Source organism: Triticum urartu, chromosome 2A, assembly GCF_056163025.1.
Source record: "Triticum urartu cultivar PI428250 chromosome 2A, HENAU_Tu73, whole genome shotgun sequence".
In the NCBI taxonomy this organism is placed as follows: domain Eukaryota; kingdom Viridiplantae; phylum Streptophyta; class Magnoliopsida; order Poales; family Poaceae; genus Triticum; species Triticum urartu.
The window spans coordinates 757,864,227-757,888,061 of record NC_141874.1 but is presented as its reverse complement, the minus strand read 5'-3'; the positions used below and the strand labels follow the sequence as shown (position 1 = coordinate 757,888,061).

At 51.4% G+C, this 23,835-nt stretch overlaps 1 pseudogene; it reads right to left on the bottom strand.

Moving 5' to 3' along the window:
* Nucleotides 1-9,702: 9,702 nt before the first annotated feature.
* On the bottom strand, nt 9,703-22,800 carry LOC125538418 (cell division cycle protein 48 homolog; annotated as a pseudogene).
* Nucleotides 22,801-23,835: the final 1,035 nt, after the last annotated feature.

Genomic DNA, 23,835 nt, shown 5'->3' with positions numbered 1-23,835 from the left:
TGTTGAATGTTTTTGATTCAGCTGTAGTCTTAGAAGCGCCATCATTGTCTCTTGGTTACTCGGAAGCAACTTATCTTGGACCTCTGTCGACTGATTTTTGCAGAAATCCTGTGAACTTGTGGCTCTTTATACTGAGTTGGAGAACAAACAGATCCAACTCAACCTTGACTTGGAGCTTGCTCAACAGAACCTGCAGAAGGCGCAAGAAGAAGCAAAAGGTATGGCTGGTGAAGTTTCTCATTCTTGACAAGTGACTTTTCTTTCTTGCCCATTCTTGGTGTTGAGCTCACTCGACGTTCTGTAGATAAACTGGAGGAAGCTCTGAAGAAGAAGGATCGAGATCTTGCCGAAGCGCAGAAGGAGGCCTCGAGCAAAACGAAGCTTGCAGAAGAGAAACTGGCTTCGGTCGGAACTCTTGAGCAGGAGAACTCCAGACTGAAAGCTGCTCTCGAGATAGCTAATCAAGAGGTCAGCCGACTGAAGAACGACGAGATGGTTCTGCACGACAAGGCGGGTGAGCTGGCGGGGAAGGTGAACGATCTGGAGGTTTATCTTGGTGGACTCGCCAAGAAGCTGTTCGTCATGCTCGAAGGAAGTTACTCCGACCCGACTGTCTTCCGGTTACCAAGCCCGTGTAGGGTCACTGTCTTATTCTTGAATCGTGTTCGCAGAATTCTGCCAGGGCTTCGAAGAGGAAACCAGTCGAGTGGAGCCAGGCTTGGATCCCGCCAATTCTCTCGTGAAGGACGAGGCTGCTATGAACGTGCTCCGACTGGAGTCCCGTGTTACCAGCGTTGTTGACTATCTTGCCCTGCTGAAGGTTGCGATGTCACGGATCGACACGTCACTCTGGCCTAGGACGATGCTTCAGAACGACCTCGAGTCCCTGATGGCTCGACTTAATGAAGTCCCAGGTCGAGTGGCGGAATGGAAGAAATCTTCTGCTAGATGTGGTGCTGATGTCGCTCTGTCTCTGGTCCGCGTCCATTGCAAGGAGGCGCGAGAAGAAAAGCTGGCCGCCATTCAAGTTGCCAATACCAGGAAGCACAGCTTTCAAGACTTCATGGAGACTTTCATCGCCGCTGCTACTCGTATTGTAGACGGGATCGACTTGAACGAGTTCGTCGCCCCTTCCAGCCCTCCGCTTGAGGAATGAAAAACTTTTATGCTTCACTTTAAATTTGCCTCGGAATGCCGAGTGGATTTGTAACCGTTAAACTCTGCCGAGCCAAGGGCTCGAGTACTTTGATCTGAGGTCTGGGACCTTTAGGCCTTATCTGAACTTGATTTCTCGTTGAATATCTTCATGATTTGATCCGTCGAGTGGGGCTTGATCTTCACTCGGAATAACCTTGTATTCGTGGCGTAACTTCGAAGGAGAAGGTAGCAGTCGACTTGCGCCTCGTCGTCCTTGCAGATTGGGTTGTGTCCTGTACTTAGGCGAGCACTGGGCTGCAGCTAAGCCCCCGAGTGGGAGGTTTGCTCTCACTCGGCGGGATTTTTAAACACTTAGGCGAGCGCTGGGCTGCAGCTAAGCCCCCGAGTGGGAGTTTGGCTCGCCACTCGGTAGGATTTTTAAACACTTAGGCGAGCACTGGGCTGCAGCTAAGCCCCCGAGTGGGAGGTTTGCTCTCACTCGGTAGGATTTTTAAACACTTAGGCGAGCACTGGGCTGCAGCTAAGCCCCCGAGTGGGAGGTTTGCTCTCCACTCGGTAGGATTTTTGAACACTTAGGCAAGCACTGGGCTGCAGCTAAGCCCCCGAGTGTGAGGTTTGCTCTCACTCGGTAGGATTTTTAAACACTTAGGCGAGCACTGGGCTGCAGCTAAGCCCCCGAGTGGGAGGTTTGCTCTCCACTCGGTAGGATTTTTAAACACTTAGGCGAGCACTGGGCCGCAGCTAAGCCCCCGAGTGGGAGGTTTGCTCTCCACTCGGTAGGATTTTTGAACACTTAGGCGAGCACTAGGCTGCAGCTAAGCCCCCGAGTGGGAGGTTTGCTCTCCACTCGGTAGGATTTTTAAACACTTAGGCGAGCACTGGGCCGCAGCTAAGCCCCCGAGTGGGAGGTTTGCTCTCCACTCGGTAGGATTTTTGAACACTTAGGCGAGCACTGGGATGCAGCTAAGCCCCCGAGTGGGAGGTTTGCTCTCACTCGGTAGGATTTTTAAACACTTAGGCGAGCACTGGGCCGCAGCTAAGCCTCCGAGTGGGAGGTTTGCTCTCCACTCGGTAGGATTTTTCAGACTTAGGCGAAACAGATTCGCAGCTAAGTCACCCACTGGGGGATTTTGTATGCAAACAAAAGTGACAGCAATTATTGGAACACTCTTGTCTTTGATAAAAATGAACCGCAGAAGTTTTTCTTATTACATCTCGTCCAAGGGAGAACTCAAGTGTAAAAGGGGCGGAGCAGTTCCACATTCCAAGCTCGCGGCTCGTCGATCTGGCGATCAACATTGTAGAGGTGATACGCTCCATTGTGGAGGACTCTGGTGACGATGAAGGGGCCTTCCCAAGTAGGAGCAAGCTTGTGTGGTTTCTGTTGATCCACTCGGAGAACCAAATCTCCTTCTTGGAAGGCTCGACCCTTCACATTTCTGGCGTGGAATCGACGCAAGTCTTGCTGATAAATGGTCGATCTGATCATGGCCATTTCCCTCTCTTCTTCTAGGAGGTCGACTGCGTCTTGCCGGGCTTGTTCTGCTTCATCTTCGGTATAAAGTTCGACTCGGGGCGCGTTGTGAAGAACATCACTCGGCAGAACTGCTTCGGCTCCATAAACCAGAAAGAACGGAGTTCTTCCAGTCGACCGATTTGGGGTGGTCCTCAATCCCCACAGAACTGACGGAAGCTCGTCGACCCATGCGCTTGCTGTGTGCTTGAGATCACGCATCAGCCGAGGCTTTAGTCCTTTGAGAATCAGACCATTTGCCCTTTCAGCTTGTCCGTTCGACTAGGGATGGGCGACCGATGCGTAGTCGACTCGTGTGCCTTGAGAGGCGCAAAAAGCTCTGAACTTGTCCGAATCAAAGTTTGACCCATTGTCAGTGATGATGCTATGCGGGACTCCATATCTGAATGTTAACCCCCTGACGAAACTGATAGCAGTGCAAGCATCAAGATTCTTGATAGGCTTAGCTTCAATCCATTTGGTAAACTTGTCGACTGCCACAAGCACATGTGTGAAACCGCTCCTGCCTGTTCTCAGTGGACCAACCATGTCCAGTCCCCAAACAGCAAAGGGCCAGGCGAGTGGAATGGTCTTCAGGGCTGACGCAGACTTGTGTGACATGTTGGAGTAGAACTGGCACCCTCCACACTTGTCGACTATCTCATTTGCCATTTCATTTGCTCTTGGCCAGTAAAATCCCGCTCGGTATGCTTTAGCCACAATGGTCCGAGAAGACGCATGGTGACGACAGGTTCCCGAGTGGATATCATCAAGGATTATCTGACCTTCTTCTGGTGTTATGCACTTCTGACCGATTCCAGTCGCGCTTTCTCTATACAACTGTCCCTTTATGACTGTGAAGGCCTTGGATCGACGGACGATCTGTCGAGCCTATTCCTCGTCCTCTGGGAGTTCTTTCCTTAGGATATACGCGATGTACAGTATCGTCCAGTCGGGAGTGATTGCCAAGACTTCCATGATTAGGTCGACCACAGCAGGGACTTCGACTTCAGTCGGATCTGTGGCACTTTTCGGCTGCGGGGCTTCTTCTGTAAAATGATCTTCTTGGACTGACGGCGAGTGGATGTGCTCCAGGGACACGTTGCTGGGAATGGCTTCTCTCTTGGAGCCTATCTTTGCCAAATCGTCAGCCGCCTGATTTTTCAGTCGGGGGATGTGATGAAGCTCTAACCCCTCGAATTTCTTTTCTAACTTTCTCACTGCATTGCAATAACCAGTCATTGCCGGACTTCTGACGTCCCACTCCTTCATCACTTGATTAACCACCAAATCTGAGTCGCCATAGACCATGAGGCGACGGACGTCGAGTGAAATGGCCATGCGCAACCCGTACAACAGTGCTTCATATTCTGCTTCATTATTGGAGGAATCGAAGTGAATCTGGAGAACGTATCTGAGCTTATCTCCTCGGGGGGAGACTAATACTACCCCAGCACCGGAACCATTCAGCATCTTAGATCCATCGAAGAACATGGTCCAGTGCTCCGAGTGAACTTGAGTCGGAAGCTGCTGTTCAATCCACTCGGCGACGAAATCTGCGATTGCTTGGGACTTGATAGCCTTCTTTGCTTCAAACTTGATATCTAAGGGAAGGAGTTCAATCGCCCACTTAGCCACTCGACCAGTTGCATCTCTGTTGTGCAGAATCTCTGACAGTGGGGCGTCGCTGACGACTGTAATGGAGTGGTCAGAGAAGTAATGTGCAACCTTCTTCGTGGTCATATAAATCCCATATACAAGCTTCTGGTAATGAGGATATCTTTGTTTTGAAGGGGTCAAAACTTCAGACACATAATAAACTGGGCGCTGAACTCTGAAGGCCTTTCCTTCTTCTTCCCGCTCGACCGTAAGTACTGTACTGACAACTTGTCCTGTGGCTGCAATGTAAAGCAGCAGAGGCTCTTTGCTGATTGGGGCAGCAAGCACCGGCTGGGTGGAGAGTAGAGCTTTGAGCTCTGCAAATGCTGCATCAGCTTCTGGAGTCCACTCGAACTTGTCGGACTTCTTCATCAGTCGGTAAAGAGGTAACGCCTTTTCACCGAGACGAGAAATGAATCGACTTAGAGCGGCCAAGCAGCCTGTATGCTTTTGGACATCGTGCACACGCACAGGACGCTTCATCCGGAGTATGGTACTAACTTTTTCAGGGTTGGCATCGATCCCCCGTTCGGAAACGAGAAAACCGAGTAACTTTCCACCTGGAACTCTGAATGTGCACTTTGATGGATTGAGTTTGATATCATACCTCCTGAGGTTGGCAAAGGTTTTAGCAAGGTCAGTCCGCAGGTCGGAACCTTTCCGTGACTTGACCACAATATCGTCCATGTATGCCTCCACATTCCGACTGATTTGAGTGAGTAAGCACTTCTGAATCATCCTCATGAACGTGGCTCCGGCATTCTTGAGGCCGAACGGCATGGTGACGTAACAGAAGCATCCGAATGGAGTGATGAAAGCCGTTTTGATCTCATCGGGTCCATACAGACGGATCTGATGGTACCCGGAATAGGCGTCTAGAAAAGACAATCTCTCGCACCCCGCGGTCGAGTCGACTATTTGGTCGATGCGAGGGAGAGGAAAATGATCTTTCGGGCAGGCCCGATTGATATGTTTAAAATCAATGCACATGCGAAGTGACTTGTCCTTCTTGGGGACCATGACGATATTGGCGAGCCACTCGGAGTGGTAAATCTCTCAGATGAACTCCGCTGCTAAGAGCCAAGCCACCTCCTCGCCAATAGCTTTGTTCTTCTCACGGCGGACCGTCGAAGATGTTCTTTCACAGGCTTGAATTTTGGGTCGACTCGTAGACGGTGCTCAGCCAGCTCTCTGGGAATTCCAGGCATGTTAGAGGGTTTTCATGCGAAGATGTCCCAGTTCTCACGGAGGAGCTGGACGAGCGCTTCTTCTTATTTGGAGTCGAGTGTCGTTGAGACGTCAGTCGGGGCAGCATTGGGGTCGGTCGGGTGAATGTGCGCTGGCTTTGTTTCACCGGACGACTGAAAAGCTGATTCTGAAGCAGGCTTCTTGGCTCGCAACAATTCACTCGGATCGGCGGTCTTCTGGTACTCTTGCAGCTCGACCACTGCCATCTGAGCATCAGCGATCTTTGAGCCTTTCTGAAAACACTCTTCTGCTTTCTTTCGATTGCCTGTAACAGTGATCACACCTCTGGGGCCAGGCATCTTCAGTTTGAGGTACACGTAACACGGTCGAGCCATGAAGCGTGCATAAGCTGGCCTGCCCAAAATGGCATGATAAGCGCTTTGGAAGTCCACGACCTCGAATGTCAAATTTTCCTTGCGGTAATTCTTCGAATCACCGAAAACCACATCAAGAGCAATCTGGCCGAGTGATTCGGCTTTCTTCCCGGGAATGACTCCGTGGAAGCTCATGTTACTGGTACTGAGCCTGGACATCGGAATGCCCATCCCTTTCAATGTTTCTGCGTATAGTATGTTCAGGCCACTGCCACCATCCATCAGGACTTTGGTCAGTCGAGTGCCTTCGACAACTGGGTCGACCACCAAAGCTTGCCTCCCAGGGGTGGCAATGTGCGTAGGGTGATCAGACTGGTCGAATGTGATGGCAGTCTGAGACCACTTCAGATAACTGGGTGTTGCCGGAGCAACCATATTCACCTCACGGTTAATGACTTTCAGTCGACTTTTGCTTTCGACATCAGCAAAAATCATTAGGGTAGAATTGACTTGGGGGTATCCATCATCACTATCTTCCTTGTCCTCAACTCTGTCCGACTCTTTTTCCTTATCTTTGGACTGCTTGCCCTGAAATTGCTGGATCAGGAGCCGGCACTGTCGATTGGTATGCTTTGGGTAAATAAGATTACCCTCTTCATCTTTCTTGGTGTGGATGTGACATGGCAGATCCAAAACATCATTTCCATCTTGATCCTTGACTTTCTTGGGCTTCCAGGGCCCCTTGGGTTTTCCCTTGAATTTTCCCTGGGTTACGGCCAGGGCCTCCCCAGGGGCGGCTGGCTCGGCCTTCCGCTTCTGTTTCCGACTAGAGTTTCCTCCGGTTTCTTGGGCGACTGCCTTGTGCTTGCCACTCCGGAGTCGATCTTCGTCTTCACCATTAGCGTATTTGGTGGCAATCTCCATCATCCGATTCAGAGACATCTCTCCAGTTCGACCGAACTTCAGATTTAATTCCCTGTACTTAACGCCTTCTTTAAAGGCACAAACTGCTTGATGATCTGGTACATTCTCAACTGTGTGATGCAATGTGATCCACCTCTGGATGTAATCCCTCAGAGTTTCATTCGGTTTCTGCACGCAAGACCGCAATTCTGTAAGGCCCGCAGGTCGCTTGCATGTTCCCTCAAAGGTTGTGACGAACACTCGGGAGAGGTCCTCCCAAGTGTAGATGCTGCTGGGTGCCAACTGATTTAGCCACGCTCTGCCTGAGCCCTCTAACATGAGAGGCAAATGCTTCATAGACACCTCAGCATTGCCACCGCCAATCTGTACAGCCACTCTGTAATCTTCAAGCCAAGTGTCAGGTTTAGACTCACCGGTGAACTTGTTGACTCCCGTCGCCAACCTGAAGTTGGGAGGAATCACTGCGGCTCTGATGGCTCGACTGAAACACTCTGGCCCCGAAGCATGTACTCTGCTGCTGGCAGGCGCATCTCTGTCGTGGCCTTCTCGATGAGCTCTGTTTCTGTCAACCAAACCTTGAACGAGGATGGGTCTCGCATCAAAGCCTGGGTCCCTGGGGTCGACTGGAATCCTCCGCCCAGCACTATGAGGGCGTCTGTCATCTCGCTGTCGAGGCGCATACGACCCACTCCTCGGAGGAGGGGTTGGCACTCGACGTCGATCATCATGATCGAATCGGTGATCATATTGCTCATTTCTTCTGTACTGATCGTGTCAGTCTCCATGTCCCTCACGCCTCGGGGGCGATCTCCGGCTGTGAGCTGACTGGACTGTATCCGGTGCAACGGATCGACTGTGGATCCTATTCCGTGACTGAGAAACAGCGGAATTCTGGTTTCCCGCCGCCCGGAGCAACGCTCTGATTTGCAACAAGTCCCTGCCAGCCTCTGACTGGGAGGGCTGAATCGATTCTGCTATACGGGCCGCGGCGGCCAAATTCTGAACTGGGGTTCGATATACCTGTGTTGGCGGGAAGAGCTGACGTCGACTGGACTCGAGAGCTCGCTGACGCGCTTGCTCGTCGAGTATTCGCTGGAGATTCTCCAGTCGAGTGCGCTCGGCCAAGTTAGCCAAGCACGCGTCCTCCAGGGCCCGGGCCTCGGGGGTTTCTCCGACAATAGGAGTGTGGAGTGCGTCCATGTTCCGGTGGCGAAGTTCCTCTCGCTGCAATGTCGTGAGAGGTTCGGGGAGATACTCATCGTGGGGATGCGACGGGTCGCCCCCACCCGCGCCTCCATCAGCGCGAGGGAAACCAGGAGGACTGTGTGTTCCATCGACCGCCAGAACCTCAGCCGCTGGGTCGCTGCTGTCGCACTCGGATGTGGTCTCCGTGGAGCCAGTCGACAGGTCGAACAGGCCGTAGAGGGATTCGTCGGGCTCGATTGCCGCGACTTGTGGGGCGGCCGACTGGCGAGCCACGGCATGCCTCACCCACCTCTGAAGTCTCGACCGACCGGAGCGCTTGTGCTGGTGGGAGACAGGGTGGGGAGACGACACGGGGGCTGACCGATACTGGGTCGACGGCTGCCGCAGGAGGACGCCGCGAACGCATGCGCGGAAGTGCGTCGCACCGCGGAACGGGAGCGCGTCGATGTCGAGTGGAGCCTCCTGAAGCCAAGCGGAGTCGTCGGCGATGAATGTGAGCGCGCCGAGACGGATCTCGCGGCCCTCCACCAAAACTCCGCACGAAACCATGATCAAAGGGATCGGAAAAATCGCAACTTCTCCAACTAGGCGCTAAGATTCCGGCCCCACGGTGGGCGCCAACTGTCGTGGTTCTAACTCTGACAGTGATGTAGGGGGGTGTGTATGGAGAGGCGAGATCTCAGCTATGGAGAGGTTGTAAACACATCAGGATGTACGAGTTCAGGCCCTTCGCGGAGGAAGTAACAGCCCTACGTCTCGGTGCCCGGAGGCGGTCGATTGGATTATAGGCGTGTGAATAACAGGGGTGCGAACCCTTGATACTGAGGAGGGGGGTGGCTTATATAGAGTTTACCAGCCCTCTCCTGCCCTCAGTAATGCAGGGTTTAAGGTACATTAAGGTTGGGCGTTACTGGTAACGCCCCTAATAAAGTGCTATGATGACCATAAAGACTATTTAATGACCGACCGTTTGCCTGCGGAGCGACTTTAGATCTCCTGGCAGTCGAGTGGTTGGCTTCGTGGTCGAGTGGTAGCTTCCTGGTCGAGTGTCTTGAATCCGTCGAGTGGGATACCTCCAAGTCGATTGAAAGGTGACTTCTTCCAGGGATATCCTTGGGTAGGGCTCTTAGGACAGGTCCATGCCCCTACCCTAGGTACATAGCTTCATCAATGAACTCCACATGTATTCATAATTAATTGGAGCAGTAGAAAACTGAAAACCTGGAACTATGAAATATCAGTGGATGAAATTTATGGAACCACAAAAATGCAGGAAATTTAAATATACCTATATATTCCGATTTTTAGGACATTCAAAAGAGTGATTTTAATATGAGAAAAAAATATTGGATGTCGGTCAATGTGCTACATATCCGAATGGTTTTTTAATCAAACTTAATTACATATATGGCACACGAAATGATAAACGCCTGGCGGTAACAGTCAAAACTCATTACCCTGTTCTAATAAAAAAATAACACTTCACAAGAACAACTTAGCTAGATGCATAGTTATTTTTTCGAGATAGTTAGATCATTTCATTGTTTAAAGGACATGTCTGTTTGTTCCCTGACTGCTTACCTCCAAAATATATAACATTCATGAATATTAAGCACTTGAATATGAGCTTTGATAAGTCAAGCACATGTACACCAATGAAGAATTATGTTTTTTATTGTCTTATAAACGATAAATGTGTTGCACAGTTGGAATGGAGACATGCAGCTTCATCCCCATAAAGGTTAGAAGCTTCACTGCAGAAGTCATTATGCCGCAAACATTCAGAACAAATCAGTATAAGGACATGCATAAGCAAATTAATGAAAAATGACATATTAGGATTGCACCAATTTGTCTTGCTCAGATGGCTTACCAGCGAAACCTCTGTCATTGATTATTTTATATTGCAACATCACAGCTGACTTCATGCAGCTCTTCAGGTCATCTTTTTTTTCTAATCTGAAACATGAACACATGGGTGATTAAAAACATTACTTTACATTCAATATGCGCATGATCCTAAATACAAGATTTTCTGATTGTAACCTGAAGGTGTCCAAGCGCATTTGTTATTTGTAATCCTGAAATTTGAATCAATTGGTTTATTGCCATTGATAACCTGCACATTCTCTTGTTAAGTTGGTAATCACTAATGCTGACTTAAAACAGAACATATATGAACTTCTAAGCAATCACATCCTAACCTCCTTGTTTTGAGCTTGCCAATCCTGATTAGTGACATTCCCAAGCCCTTCATTTAGCAGAAGACTTACTTATTACCTTTCTTCTTATGTCGTCTAAATGTTGGACTTCAGTGGCTAGTAAATTATCCAGAACACCGCTAGTCAGTGGTCTTACTCCTACGCTAGTAAAAAATCAGCCCATACTTAGTTGAGACTTCATGATAGAAGTAAGAAGGTATACATTCTATGGAGATTACAAAGCCATTTCCTAAATGCTGGAATCAGTTACAGCTCAGCAGAGACACTGGAGAAAGACAAAGGTGAAGGGGAGGATGCAGGTTGCAGTTGGTTCGGAGGACTCACAGGCGGCGATGGAGAGGTTCGACCAGCAGAGCACCAATAAGCCGAGGCTGGTTGCTGAGTCGCTCCTCCATGCCCTAGCGAAGGAAGAGATCGTCGCGCATCAATCGGCTGGAGAAGGGGCGCAACGGTGGCGAAGGGCAGTTCGCAGAGGGAGATCTTCGTCAAGATACGTAAGCGTGCTCCATTGCCCCATCTGGCGGCTGCTGCTCAGGGAGGAGGATGACCGCGCGTTCCGCCTGGTCGGCAGTGTGCTCGGCCCCGGCGCGACCGCGTCCGTGGTGTGCATCAGGGCAGAGGCATCGCCGAACCAAAGTGAGACATGCTGGTAAGCAGTATGACTTATATCGCCCATAACTCACTTGTGTTCTACTCGTACATATTACATCAACGCATAAAACCTAGGCTCGGATGCCACTGTTGGGGAACGTAGTAATTTCAAAATTTCCTACGCACACGCAAGATCATGATGATGCATAGCAACGAGAGGGGAGAGTGTTTTCTACGTACCCTTGTAGACCGGAAGCGGAAGCGTTATGACAACGCGGTTGATGTAGTCGTACGTCTTCACGGCCCGACCGATCAAGCACCGAAACTACAGCATCTCCAAGTTCTAGCACACGTTCAGCTCGATGACGATCCCCGGACTCCGATCCAGCAAAGTGTCGGGGAAGAGTTCCGTCAGCACGACGGCATGGTGACGATCTTGATGTTCTACTATCGCAGGGCTTCGCCTAAGCACCGCTACAATATTATCGAGGAGTATGGTGGAGGGGGGCACCGCACACGGCTAAGAAAACGATCACGAGGATCAACTTGTGTGTCTATGGGGTGCCCCCTGCCCCCGTATATAAAGGAATGGAGGAGGGGAGGGCCGGCCCTCTCTATGGCGCGCCCTAGGGGAGTCCTACTCCCACCGGGAGTAGGATTCCCCCTTTCCTAGTCCAACAAGGAGTCCTTCCATGTAGTAGGAGTAGGAGACAAGGAAGGGGAAGAGGGAAGAGAAGGAAGGAGGGGGCGCAGCCCCTCCCCCTAGTCGAATTCGGACTAGGCCTTGGGGGGGCGCGCGGCCTGCCTCTCCCTCTCCCCTAAAACCCAATAAGGCCCATATACTTCTTCTCCCGTATTCCCGTAACTTTCCGGTACTCCGAAAAATACCCGAACCACTCGGAACCTTTCCGATGTCCGAATATAGTCGTCCAATATATCGATCTTTACGTCTCGACCATTTCGAGACTCCTCGTCATGTCCCCGATCTCATCCGGGACTCCGAACTCCTTCGATACATCAAAACTCATAAACTCATAATATAACTGTCATCGAAACCTTAAGCGTGCGGACCCTACGGGTTCGAGAACAATGTAGACATGACCGAGACACGTCTCCGGTCAATAACCAATAGCAGAACCTGGATGCTCATATTGGCTCCTACATATTCTATGAAGATCTTTATCGGTCAGACCGCATAACAACATACGTTGTTCCCTTTGTCATTGGTATGTTACTTGCCTGAGATTCGATCGTCGGTATCTCAATACCTAGTTCAATCTCGTTACCGGCAAGTCTCTTTACTCGTTCCGTAACACATCATCTCGCAACTAACTCATTAGTTGCAATGCTTGCAAGGCTTATGTGATGTGCATTACCGAGAGGGCCCAGAGATACCTCTCCAACAATCGGAGTGACAAATCATAATCTCGAAATACGCCAACCCAACATGTACCTTTGGAGACACCTATAGAGCTCCTTTATAATCACCCAGTTACGTTGTGACGTTTGGTAGCACACAAAGTGTTCCTCCGGTAAACGGGAGTTGCATAATCTCATAGTCATAGGAACATGTATAAGTCATGAAGAAAGCAATAGCAACATACTAAACGATCGAGTGCTAAGCTAACGGAATGGGTCAAGTCAATCACATCATTCTCCTAATGATGTGATCCCGTTAATCAAATAACAACTCTTTGTCTATGGTTAGGAAACATAACCATCTTTGATTAACGAGCTAGTCAAGTAGAGGCATACTAGTGACACTCTGTTTGTCTATGTATTCACACATGTATTATGTTTCCGGTTAATACAATTCTAGCATGAAAAATAAACATTTATCATGAAATAAGGAAATAAATAATAACTTTATTATTGCCTCTAGGGCATATTTCCTTCAGCCCGGCGACGTCACACACAGTCAAGGAGCTCACGTCCCGCGACGGCTCCATGCCGAAGAGCTCGAACATCTCCGGGTGCTCCACTCGGTACGGTACTGCACCGTCTCCTGGAGCTCCCGCTTGACATCCTCCAGGCCGCCCACGACACCTTGGGAACCTCCACCAGACCCGTCTCCCGCAGCGCCGACGGCTTGGTCACCTCCTTGGCGTGCACCAGGTCGTCCATGATCACGGACATGGAGTTGAGCACCTCCACGTCGATGGTGTCCGCCTCGAGGTCGATCACGTCCATCTTCTGGTGGATGCACTGGAAGGCCGCCTCGGAGCAGAGCACGGCGAGGTCGGCACCGATGAAGCAGTGCGTGTCCTTGCTGATGCGCTCCAGGTCGACGTCGTCCGAGAGGGGCATGTCCTTGGAGTGGATGCGGCCGACCTCGTCGGGCACGCCGATATCGATCTCCTTGTCGAAGCGGCTGAAGCGCCGGAGCGCGAGGTCGAGGCTGTTGGGGCGGTTGGTGGCGCCGATGACCATGACCTGCGCGCGCGGGCGGAGGGCGTCCATGAGCATGAGCAGCTGGGACACGACGCGGCGCTCCATCTCGTCGTGCGTCTTCTCGCGGTTGGGCGCGATGGCGTCGATCTCGTCCATGAAGATCATGGACGGTGCCCGGGCCTCGGCCTGGGCGAACACCTTGCGCAGGTTGTCCTCGCTCTGGCCGGCCATCATGGACATGATCTCCGGCCCGTTGACGACGACGAAGTTGGCGCCCGACTCGGCCGCGATGGCGCGCGCGAGCAGCGTCTTGCCGGTGCCGGGCGGGCCGTAGAGCAGGATCCCCTTGGGTGGCTTCACGCCCAGCGTCTTGAACAGCTTGGGGTGGCGCAGCGGCAACTCGACCAGCTCCCGGATCTGCGCGAGCTGCTTGCGGACGCCGCCAATGTCGTCGTAGCCCGGGCCGTCGAGCCTCTCCTCGTCCTCCCGCTTGACCGGGTTGGCGTCGTTGCAAAAGACCTGCATGCCCGCTGCCACGATGACGCACTCGTCAGGGTCCGTGTCGACGACCTTGATCTTCACGGCGTGCATGTGGCCGTGCACCACGAAGCGGTCGCCCTTGCGCACCGGCCGGCGTGCGCCCATGAAGTAGCACGCCCAAAACAAATCAATCAACAGCTCAAGAAGACGCAAGAACAGATCAAGAAGACGCAAGAACAGACCAAGAATCAATCAACAGCTCAAGAATCGACTGACGACGGTTACTTACGCTTGACGTAGGCGTCGAACAGGTTGCCGTTGATGCCGTCGACGGAGTCCTCGAAGGGGGAGATGGCGACGCGGACGGCGTCCTCAACACTGATCCTTGGAGTGGACGTGGCGGCCCGGCCGGCGTGTGGGCGCTGGACGGCGCGATGGTCCGGGCAGCGCGAGTGCGGACGGCGCGGCGGCGCGTGGCGCGTGGACGGAGCGGCTGTCCAGCGGCGCTTGTGGACAGGCACAGGTGGAGGTTGTCCGGCGGCGGTCGAGGCGGGGCTGGCGCGGAGGTTGTAGGGAAGAGGTGGGGCGAGGTGTGGGGCGGTGGCCAAACTGCCCCGACGGCGTGGTAGCGAGAGGGCAGCGATGTGTTCGGGACGATGTTAATCCAATGGCATGGTGTGTAAATAATTAAGGCAATGGTATGGTAGGTAATTAAAGCATAAAACGCGTTTAGTATGCTGGAGTGATGTAGACCATCAGATTGCAGGTTTCGATGGATAGAATGATCTGGTTCTCCGCCCTTTCGTGCTTTTATAGGAGTAGTAGAAAAAACAGTAGATAAAATCTCTTCCTTTTTTTCTCCTAAATCACCAACTCTTTTGCATTTATATTTTTTTCTACTTCACGTATGTTCTCCATTAAAAGAATCTCTTTATTTTTTTTCTGCTCCTAAATCTGTATACGTTCGGAGATAAATTACATTTATAAATTCACTGTGCCCATATACCACTTTCCTTACTGTGTGATCAAATAAAAACACTTTACTTTATCAGCATGACAAAACTTTATTTTCGAGGTGTTATAGACATGATGAGAACAATTGTACTTTTCTTAGGGTCTCGGTCATTATGATGAAGAAGGAGAAATGTGCTGATTTCTTGTTTCTGTGCATCTTTTTTTTTTTGGCATAGTGTGCATCTTGTTATAAAGATACATAATTACATATGACTTTCATCAAAATAAAGACTGCCACGTCAAGTAAAGTTGCTCGATGCTGAATTTCAAAGGTGCTCATCGACTTATTCTCCCCATTTACAACTTAGACCATTTCGTTGTTTGTAATGTATTAGGAGAAACCACTGAGTTTAAGTAAATTACTGGAGAACCCAATTGCCCAACATAAAAAAATTTATCGACACCAAGTGCCTGTCTCACGCCGCCTCCTCCTCCTCCAAAAAGCTGGGTTCCCGCCTCTCGCCGGCGCCACCGCGGGTTCGCCTCATTTCTGGTGGCCCTATGACCATGGGTGCGTCATGGATCTTGGCAAGGGCTGACGAAAGGGCTTCGATTTTAGTCATTCTTTTTCGTTTTGATAGGGTTTGTGTCCTGCTCAGGAAGGCAAGACGACGGCGGCTCCCTGAAGATGGAATAAAGGTCTCCCCGCCTAGCCCCCATTTCGGCGATGTGTCTAGCATCGTTGATCGGCATGTGGAGGTGTGTCTCCGGCGGATCTATCTTTAGTGGATTTGCTCGGATCTCGCCATTGTTCGTCTACGTTCACGTGTCTTTGGGTTGGATCCTTCCGATCTACATTATTCTTCATCAGCGGCAGTTGTTGTTCTGGCACGTTGGTCCTATGGGGTCTTAGCACGATAAATTCTTGATTGTCTACCACAACAAGTTGTGCCCGACTCCAGTGATGGAGGGGAGATGACGACGGCGCGCCTTCGACTCGCTTCAGTGCTTGTAATCATCGCTAGATGGTCTATGAATCTGGATGTAATTTTTTTTCTGGTGTTCGTTGTACTGTTATGAGTGAAGATTAATAGATCGAAAGTTAAAAAAAACATATATCGAGAATTTGAACTCTAGCTGGCATTATCCCATGCATGGGCCTGCTGGTATTCAGGGTGTGGCTGATTTTTGCCTGATTTTGTTCCACTTAAAATCGGACTAGCCCGCAGGCGACTCCTGCATTACCTCGACGACAACGGCGACAACATGTTGTCGCGCAACTCTATGACATCGGCCGATAAGGCGGCATGGTGGTGCAACGCACACCGCAGGGCCGCGTTCGCGATGTCCGATGTAACGCCGGGCTGAGTCTTTGACCCCTACCTTGCGTTGGCCTATGTCGAGGACCAGTCCAGGACCACGGCGAAGACGTCCGTGTGGCACCTGAACGTATAATGTTTTTTTTTGCGCGGGCCTGAACGTATAATGTTAATAGCATGGTTAATAGTAGTCCACAATCGGCTATATAAGGTTACTACGTCATTTATAGCCAACCTAGTAGCCAATATGTATAGTAATAAGTTACTAAGTAGTACTACTTCATTAATAGATGGTCCACTTTACACTCTCACATTGTTTCTTGGAGCACGTGCTGCAGCCAGCTGTTAATCTACAGCCCGCTTCCCTTCTCTCTCCTCTTCTCTCACATCCAACTCAGCAAATATATAATATTTTAATCCTTACAGCCTGCTGACTGTACCTTATTATACTTGCTCTAAGGGGTCCAGTTGTAGATTATCCTTGCTTATAGATCCACGCGTTTATTAAATTTTCCACTTAGGCCTCATTCGGTTTGGAGGAAATCAAAACATGAAAATTATGAGTAGTATAGGAATTTGATAGGATAACACTTGCCATCCTAAGGAATTGTCTTGCCTCGTTACTACGCATAAAATGAGCTTTGAGTAGATGTCTAGATTCATGCAAAAACACAGGAAATAAATAGTATTCCTATGAAATTCCCGTACGTGTTTCCTACAAACTAAATGCATCTATTAAAAAAAATTCTATGAAATCCTTGTTCCTATGTTTTTCCTATAAAAATCCTCCAAACCGAATGAGGCCTTAAATCTAGGGATGCAAGTTGTATCGCATCATATGTGCATGTGAGATCTTTTTAGGTACTTTGGAAATTTAAACAAGATCTAACCTTTATAAAAAGTACTCCTTGCCCTCCGCAAAAAAAAAAAGTACTTCTCGCCCTCTATGCTTTTGTAATTGTCGCCCTTTTGGGATAGAAAAGTTGGTATGTGGCAAGAACGATGGAGTAGTAAAGGCATATCCAACGGTGTACCCAAATCGTTTAGACCCCATACAGTTTTCACCATCTAACACCGTGCGACAAACGCTCGAGCAGGCGCGCGTTCGCTCGTTTGGATTCCTCCATACTGGAAAATAACCGGGGAGAGGTTTGTAGATATCCGGATATCTGCCGTGTACGTGTCTGACTCCGCGGTACCAGAGAAAGTCATCGTCACGTGTCCCGCTCGCTAAAGGTCTATGTGCATTCATGTCGCTCTAGAGCGGACATGACTAGCCGCTGCTGTAAGATTAATGTGACCGGATGGGAGGGCGGCGACACCACAATGCAGACATGTGGCGATTGAGAAGCCTACTTCGACCACTCCGTTGCATTGAAGCAGCGTCCGTTCGCCTGCACCGGCTATTTAAGTAGGCAGAGGCGCTGTTGAAACCCATCTGCTTTCCTTTCCACACACACGGCCAACTCTCATCTCCTCTCCTCTCTTCTCCATTCCTCTAACGCGCGATGGGCAAGTCCAGCACCAGCGGACAGTTCTCGATGCCGCCCGGTGGATCCCCCTCCGAATGATGGTGCTGCCACACATGGTCTCCGACAACCTCGCCCTCTATCTTGCCATAACGAAGGAGTAGGTTGTGCTCTCCTCGGACGACATGTAGCATCAACAACAACCACCCCTCCCCGTCCAAATCAGACAATATGTCAAGGAGGAGGTGTCATCCCTCACGCGTAATCACAACGTCTAAATCGGGCGCTGATAACCCACAAGTATAGGGGATCGCAACAGTTTTCGATAAGTAAGAGTGTCAAACCCAACGAGGAGCTAAAGGTAGAACAAATATTCCCTCAAGTTCTATCGACCACCGATACAACTCTACGCACGCTTGACGTTCGCTTTACCTAGAACAAGTATGAAACTAGAAATACTTTGTAGGTGTTGTTGGATAGGTTTGCAAGATAATAAAGATTACGTAAATAAAAAGGTAGGGGCTGTTTGAGTAAAGACACAATAAAGTAAATATAGCGAGTGTGGAAAAGTGATGGTAGGAGTTGCGAAATTGTCGCTAAGCAATTGACTACTTTACTAGACCGATAGCAAGTATTATGTGGGAGAGGCCATTGCTAGCATGTCATCCATGACTTGAAATTCTATACACTTATGATTGGAACTATTAGCAAGCATCCGCAACTACTAACGTTCATTAAGGTAAAACCCAACCATAGCATTAAGATATATTGGTCCCCCTTCAATCTCGTATGCATCAATTTCTATGCTAGGTTGAAGCTTCTGTCACTCTTGTCCTCCAATACATAGTCCTATCAACATACAACTAACCCTAGGGTGTGATCCACGCGCGCAATCATATGATGGGCACCAAAGGACAGCAACATAACCACAAGAAAATTAAATCAATCATAGCAATTCATCAACCACCGATAGGACAATGAAAATCTACTCAGACATCATAGGATGGCAACACATCATTGGATAACAATATGAAGCATAAAGCACCATGTTCAAGTAGAGGGTACAACGGGTTGCAGGAGAGTGGACCACTGTAGATAGAGGGGGGAAGGTGATGGAGATGTTGGTGAAGACGGCGGAGGTGTTGGTGTAGATCGCGGTGATGATGATGGCCCCCGGTGGCACTCCGGTGTCACTGGAAGCGAGGGGGAGAGAGTCCCCCTCCTTCTTCTTCTTCCTTGACCTCATCCCTAGATGGGAGAAGGGTTTCCCCTCTGGTCCATGGCCTCCATGGCAAGGGAGGGGCAAGAGCCCCTCCGAGATCGGATCTGTCTCTCTGTCTCTCTCTGTTTCTGCGTTCGCAGATTCTACCCTTCCATCGTTTCTTATATATTCCAGGAGATCCGTAACTCCGATTGGGCTGAAATTTGAACACGATCTCTATCCGGATATTAGCTTTCTTGCGGCGAAAGAATGGCATCAACCGCCTTACAGGGTGGCCACGAGGGTCAGGGGCGCGCCCCCTACCTCGTGGGCCCCTCGAGCATCGTCTCGCGTTGATTTCACTTCCCAAAAATCACATATATTCCAAAAAAATCTCCGTCTGTTTTTATTCCGTTTGGACTCCGTTTGAGATGGATATTCTGCGAAACAAAAAATATGCAACAAACATGAACTGGCACTGGGCACTGGATCAATATGTTAGTCCCAAAAATAGTATAAACAGTTGCCAAAAGTATATGAAAGTTGTAGAATATTGGCATGGAACAATCAAAAATTATAGATACGATGGAGACGTATCAGGCGCCGGGTAAAGGAGGAGGTGAAGGAGGAGCCGCTCTCGCCGCCACGTAGCACGTTTGACCGCTTCAACCGTCCCACATCACCGCCAAGACGTGTCTGGCACGAAAAGGAGAGAGCGATGCCATCACCACCCCGTCGTTCGACCGAAAGCCAGTGGCGCCCAATTGTTGGCCCTCCTCGACACTCGTGGACGCGCACAGGCGCCTCTTGCATTACCTCGGTAGTGACGGCAACAACACGTCCTCGCGTAGCTCCGTGACATCGGCCAATAAGGCGTCATGGCGACCCAACGCACACCGTCGGGCCACGTTCGCGACGCCGGACGTCGCACACGGACTGAGTTTTGTGGACCTTGACCATGCATTGGCCTAGGTCGGGGACTAGTCCAGGACCATTGCGAAGACGTCTGTGTGGCACCTGCACGGCCTTAGCGACCAACTCGTCAAGATTGGGGTGGCGGAGTCCCTGTGCGCTGTTGCCCTTGTTGCCGACAAGGGCAAGTAGAGGATGTGCTGTGAGCACCAGTCGACAGCCAATCAAGGGTGTCGCGGCCCCTACGCGCCCTACTGCCGCTAGAAGGACCATGACGACTCAGACTACGATGGTGACGGCGATTGAGCAGACAATGATGGAGGTGCCGCCGGCCGACCAGAGAGGCCATGCGTACGAGGTCATCGTCCGGTATCTCGTGTAGTTATTTTTTTCAAAATTCAGTTGAACTTGTCAAATGTCGTCCAGTTCGAATGTAAAAAAAACAGGCATGCTTCAATTTTGTCCGGTTTGCATGAAATTCGTTTTTATTTTCATCCTATTTCCGCTCGAAATGTGGGCAGATGTTTGATACTTGTGGTTGGGTGGTTGTCTCCCGTATTTGTAGACGTTTAGAGCATCTCTAACAGCCGCGCTTCGTGCCGCACGCTAAAAACTAGTTTTCTGCGCGCCGTTCGCCTGGTTTTGCGCGGCCGCCAGCGCTGGCTCCAACAGCGGCACTAAAATGCAGCGCGCACGCCGCTCCAGCAGCGCGCAAAAAATGCAGCGCGCGCGGACATATACATCTCAAATAGAAGGAAAAATGATCAAACTAAACAAAAATAAATCAACAATAAATAGTTCAATTTCGTTATTACAATCCAAACAAATAATTTATCGTTTAGTAAAATAAATAGTGCAATAAACACAACAAATAGTTAATGAACAATACAATGCTCTTTGTCGTCCATGCCATGCCCACCACTCCTCAGTGAGATCCTTCTGAAGATCATTGTGCGCCGCGGGACGCCGAATGATATGATAGGAGGCAACAAAACGGGCCACCCTTTCAGCCCTCCGTCGCACTCGCACGGGATGTCCCAAGAGCTCATACTATGAGTAGTCTAAATCTTGGGCACGCTCATTCTCGATGATCATGTTGTGCATGATCACACAAGCGTGCATGATGTACCAAAGTATTTTTTGATCCCAAAATCTAGCCGGTTCTCTCACAACAGCAAATTGGGTTTGCAAAATCCCAAAAGCTCTCTCCACATCTTTTCTAGCCGCCACCTGAGCATTGTGGAAATCAAGATTTTTCTTACCTTTTGGCTTTTTTAACGGCTTCACGAATGTTTGCCACTTTGGATAGATGCCATCCGCTAGATAATAGCCATAGTTGTATGTACGGCCATTTGCTACAAACTGCACCGGTGGCAGCTCACCATTTGTAATCTTATTCATCAGTGGTGACCGGTTGACAACATTGATGTCATTCAAAGATCCAGGCATTCCAAAGAATGCATGCCAAATCCAAGTTTCTTGATCGGCCACCGCTTCAAGGATTATAGTGAAACCCTTTTTTTGGTCATGGAATTGCCCATGCCATGCCTTTGGATAATTCTTCCAACTCCAATGCATGCAATCTATTGAGCCAAGCATGCCAGGAAAGCCGCGAGCTTTGTTCATCGCCAATAGCCTTGCGGCGTCTTCAGCATTGGGAGATCTCAAATACTCCTCGCCAAACACTTGCACAATTCCGATTGCGAAGCGCTTGACACACATGATGGCTTGGCTCTCACCCATAGCCAAGTGATCATCAACTAGATCAGCCGGGATACCGTATGCCAACATACGCAAAGCGGCTGTCACCTTCTGAAAGGTGCTATGCCCGAGCTCTCCGACGGCATTCCTCCTTTGCTGAGAAAACCGGTCATGGCTCGCTAGTGTCTCTGCAATGCGCCTGAACAAGTCGGTGCTCATCCTAAACCGGCGACGAAAATACGACTCCGGGTATGTGGGATTCTCCACGAAATAGTGCCTAATCAATCTGTTATGGGCATCGATCCTATCTCTCCAAATTTTCTGCCGACCCATAACCGAACCACCGTGCTTCGGTTTTTTTATTGATATGCATAGCTAGGATCATTGCAAGATCCTCCTCCTCTTCCATATCAAATTCTTCTTCAGAAGAATCATACGACGAACTCATCTACAATGTTCAATACTATGCTATAAAAACTACAATCAACATGCACCAAATTCATGAAGTTTGAGCAATACATACCTTGTAGGCGTTTTGTCGAACACCTTGCGGGCGCCGAGCGGCAGCGAGCGCTCGGGCGCTATTCGTCGGAGGACGGACGCGCGCGAGGGGCGGCGGGACTACGGGGGGGGGGGGGAGGGGGGGGGGCGTGGTGCGGGGATAGGCCGGGGAAGCGCGGAACGGTCGCCGGGTGGCGCGGCTGGATGGGGGTGGGAGTTGCGAGCGAGCGCGCGAGAGTCCAACGCGCGGGAGCGGGCGCAGCAAATAAGCGGCGGACGATTGAGTTTCGGCCCGCGCGCTGAACTACATATGCCGCGCGCACTGTTTTTGCGCGCCCGTCGGAGCAACTATACCGGTTGAGCGCGCGCTAAAACGGGTAATTTTGCGGTGCGGCGCTAGTTTGGCGCGGCTGTTGGAGATGCTTTTAGTGTGTCCGATTTGGGTCGCCCTTGGAGATGCCCTAAGGGCATCTCCAGCCGTTGGCCCCCCAGGGGGCGCCTAAAATCGCCGCCTGGGGGTGAGCCGGCGCAAAAATTGGGCCTGGGGGCGAGTTGGTCCCCAGCCGCCAGCCCCAGGGCCGCCCCCAGGCACGTTTTAAGAAAAAAGAAGTTCGGCGAAGTTCGGCTTAAACACGATAAATTTTGGCCAAACACGATAAATTTCGGCACATTTCGGCGAAGTTCGCGGATTTTCATTACATAGCACATATACATAAACTAATCAAAAGGAAAAACTGGCTGAAGTCGCCGCCGTCGCCGCCATCGTCGTCGTCGGCCTTCTCCTCCTTGACGCGGGCGCCCCTGCTGGACCCCTGCCCGGCGTCGCCATGGCGGACTGGTGGCGGCGCATCATCGTCGTCGTCGTCGCTGTCGTAGATGATGACGACTCCGCCTTCGTCGCGGCCGCGTCGACGCTCCGCGAAGCGAAGCAGGGCGGCGCACTGGCGCTCCTTCGCCTTCTCCAGGCGCTCCTTCTCCATCGCTATGGAGTCCCTGCGCGCCCATTCCAGGGCCGCGTCGTCGTCGTCGAGCTCCATCGTCACCGGCGCGAGCCCTGGCTCCGTCTTTGGCTTGACGAAGCGCGGAGGAGGAGCCGACGAGTAGGCGCGCCGGCCGCCCTCGTTGATGACGATGCCGGCGCTGCGAGTGCGCCGGCCGAGCGGCGTCTCCGCCGCGGGCTCGGCCTTGACGCCGAGCTGGGCCGGAGTGCCGGAGGAGTGCGATGAAGATCGGGAGGAGGAAGAAGAGGAGGAGGACCCGAACCTCCTTGGCGCCCATGGCCCGGCGCGTCGGTGCTACGCCGGGGCGGCCGCCCTCGCCGGGTACGCCAACGGCGGGTCGTTGCCGCCCTCGAGGTACGTCAGCACGCCCTCGAGTGTGCGGCCGGGGACGCCCCACCACAGGTGGCGCCCCTCGCTGTTCTGCCGGCCGCCGACCACCGGCGCGCCGTTGGTGGACGCCAAGCGCTGCTGCTGGCGGCGCTCGAAATATGCCGCCCAAGCCGCGTGGTTGTCGGCGGCGTACTGGGGGAGGGAGAATTGGGCGTCGGTGAGGGAGGCGCGCACGACCTTGACTTCCTCGGCGAAGTACTTCGGCTTCACCACGGCGTCGGGCAACAGGGGAATGGGCACTCCCCCGGCGCTGAGTCTCCACCCCGTCGGCCCGGCGCGCATGTTCGGCGGCGCCGGGATGCTCGCCTGGAATAGGAGCCAGGACTCCTGTTCGCGGAGCGAACGGCGGCCGAAGCCGTTGGCCGCTGCCTCGTCTCCGGGGAAGCGTTCCGCCATGGCGACGGGCTCGGGAGAGGTAGAGAGATAGAGGGAGGGGCTGGGCGGCGGCGCTCGGGAGAGGTAGGGAGAGGGAGGGGCTGGGCGGCGGCGAGGGGCGGGGCTGGTGTGGGCACAAGCGAGTGCAGGCCACCGGCTATATAGCCGCGCCGCACCCGTGTGTACGCGTGCGAGGGAGGGAAGGCGTCGGTGAGCCGTGCCGTGACGCGCCGCCCGTGAATCAATGGCAAGGCTGACCGGCGGCAGCCTTGGCATTGATTCCTCGCGGGAACCGAGGCCGTTGGA